Genomic DNA, 2877 nt, shown 5'->3' with positions numbered 1-2877 from the left:
ACTTTGTAGTTGTGGGAGCTATAATGTCCAAGGTCAAGTAGCCTGCACCTCACAACAACCTACTTCCTTCATCATCCCAAAGTAGGAAGGGGAAGCTCAGAAAGCCATCTAGGAGAGAGACCAAGAAAGCAAGGAAGAGCCAGACCAGCAGAGGGGAGATGTGTAACTCATTCCCAGGAGTTGGGCATTGATCCATTTGCACAGGCAGGAGGCCTTAAGAGTCGCAATGTTACTTGCCATTTCCCTGTTTCCCAATAGTGGATCCTTTATTAGCATATTTCTGTCTCCGCATTAGGACATCCTGGAGCTTCAGTCAGTCCAAAGTATTTAGTTAATGTGTGTAAGACATAGACTATTGTTTTCATAAAGTCTGACATTCTTAATACCATGATATAACTTTGCTTACTTGGACTGATGTAACATGTTACTTTATCACTTTCTTTTATTCTAATCTAACAACACTCATATTAAAAAATCTTCTTGTGAGACTAAGGAGTGTGCCACAGCTACTGAACCACCCAGACATTCCAGATTGTTAAGGTTTTTCACAACAAAATGCTAGTTTATTACATTTTTACTATATTTATATATGTAAGTATGCACAGCAAGTGTTGGTACCAGAATAACAAGATTGTTATTTTTGAAGGTGATTTTAGGGAACTACAAGAAAAGAAGAAATGGGGGTCTTTAAGGACAGAAATTGTAAACTATCTAAAGATTTTAAATTTTATTGCTTCAAATATTATATTTAACTCATTGTTTTCCTTCCTGGGACTTCAAATGCAAGGGTGCTAGACTTACCGTGTTCTTAGTCTATTATCTTTTATTCTCTATTTTCAACATTTTCTATAGAATCATTTTGATTCCCAGAGTGACATCCCCCCCAGAGGGGATTTTTGTATACAGCAGTCAGGCAATCTGTGATCACCACAATCTATTTTTAAAACTGACATGATTTGGAGCCCGATGCGGTAGCTCAGTGGCTAAAGTCCTAGCTTTGCACGTGGGATCCCATGTGGGGGCCAGTTCTAGTTCTGGGAGCTCCGCTTCCCATCCAGCTCCCTACTTGTGGCCTGGGAAAGCAGTCAAGGACAGCCCAAAGCCTTGAGACCCTGCACCTGCATGAGAGACCCAGAAGGGACTCTGGGTTCCTGGCTTTGGATCAGGGCAGCTCTGGCTGTTGTGGCCTTTTGGGGAGTGAATCCATGAATGGAGGATCCTCCTCTCTGTTTGTCTTCCTCTCTGTATACCTGACTTTCTAATAAAAAAATAATAATAATAATAAGATTGACATGACTTGAAGCCGAGCTCTCATCTTTGCTTTGTTGACCGCTAGTTTTACTCTACTCACAGAGAATATACTTGTCTACTTTCTGTCCTTCTTTATAAAGTTTAGAAGCTGGTATATTGTCTGTTATGGAGAATGCTGCATGCATGCTTAAGAAGAAAAATGTGGATTCTATATGGTATTCAGGTGACACAGGCAACAGCATGAGTCACAATTTTCTGTATTTTTTTTTACATGTCCTATAATTTTTATGAAAAGTTTGATTAATGGGCAGTCCAGTGTAGTGTCTCTGGATTCCGGTTGCATCCGCACCTGTCTCCAAAGACTGTCGCTGCTAGTTTTTATTTGGCTAATATCTTGCCTAGGGTAAATCTATGAAATCTATTTGTGCTGTAGCATGCACAAGCTGACATCTCTCCTCCATTTATATTGTCATTGCTGTGCCTGTCTTCAGGGTTTGTATCCTTGGAGTCAACCCTATGTCCCTCACTGATCATTCTGTGATGTGTTCAGATAGATAGAACAATTGGCTTTTCATGTCTATTGATACACCTATGTGTAAATGTTTTTAAGTCAGATATACAGAGAGGAGGAGAGACAGAAAGGAAGATCTTCTGTCCGATGATTCACTCTCCAAGTGACCGCAGCAGCTGGTCCTGCACTGATCCAAAGTCAGGAGCCAGGAACTTCCTCTAGGTCTCCCAAGCGGGTGCAGGGGCCCAAGGCTTTGGGCCATCCTCAACTGGTTTCCCAGGCCACAAGCATGGAGCTGGGTGGGAAGTGGGGCTGCTGGGATTAGAACCGGTATCCATATGGGATCCCAGCACGTTCAAGATGAGGACTGCCGCTGCTGAGCTACCCCCACGCCGGCCCCAGTTCTGGCCATTTTTAAATTTGCCTAACTAATTATGCTCTCCTGTGACTTCTTGCATCCTTAGGCAGGGAAAATTGAATAGTTTGGGTTTCCTCTAGTCTCTGCTATGTATTTGTGCAGCTTCTGTTTGGTTGAGAACATGTGGAGAGTATATTAGGTCTAACTCTTTGTTAAATCCTTTCCTAATCTGCCTCCTTGCCTACTACAGTTAGGATTGCGCCTGCACTCACTTGGCTGGCTTCAAGACTTTCTGTTACACTTCTCAGCAGAGATGTTCTGCTTTCCACTCCAAATCAGCTTCTCCGTCTTCATCAGCAGTCACTGGTTTTCGTAGCCTGCTCCACATTGGTACGGCTACCACACTGACTGACTCGGTAGAGGTGGAGGAGAGTGTGCCACTGACTCCCACAATCCTTACACAAGTTCTGCGGATTTTCGTGAACATTACTCCCTGGTATATTGTATGTCTTTGGTCAGTTTCCAATCTTTTTAGAGGACTATTGTTACCATTTATTCCTAACTATATACTTACTTGCTTTTGCGGACTGCCAAGCTTCTCATCCCATCACACTGCAAGGAGTCTTCTTTGTTCTTTTTGGTGTTTCTAAAAATGTTTGTAGGTTTTCATGCAACTGTAAAATATTGCATAGAAAACTGTTGATTTTAAATTACTTTGTACATTTATTTTCAAATAACATTATAATTATAGTTAACC

Source organism: Ochotona curzoniae, unplaced genomic scaffold (genome assembly GCF_017591425.1).
Source record: "Ochotona curzoniae isolate NIBS_2020 unplaced genomic scaffold, NIBS_Ocur_1.0 contig_3498, whole genome shotgun sequence".
Classification (NCBI taxonomy): Eukaryota; Metazoa; Chordata; class Mammalia; order Lagomorpha; family Ochotonidae; genus Ochotona; species Ochotona curzoniae.
This window is presented reverse-complemented; position numbering follows the sequence as displayed.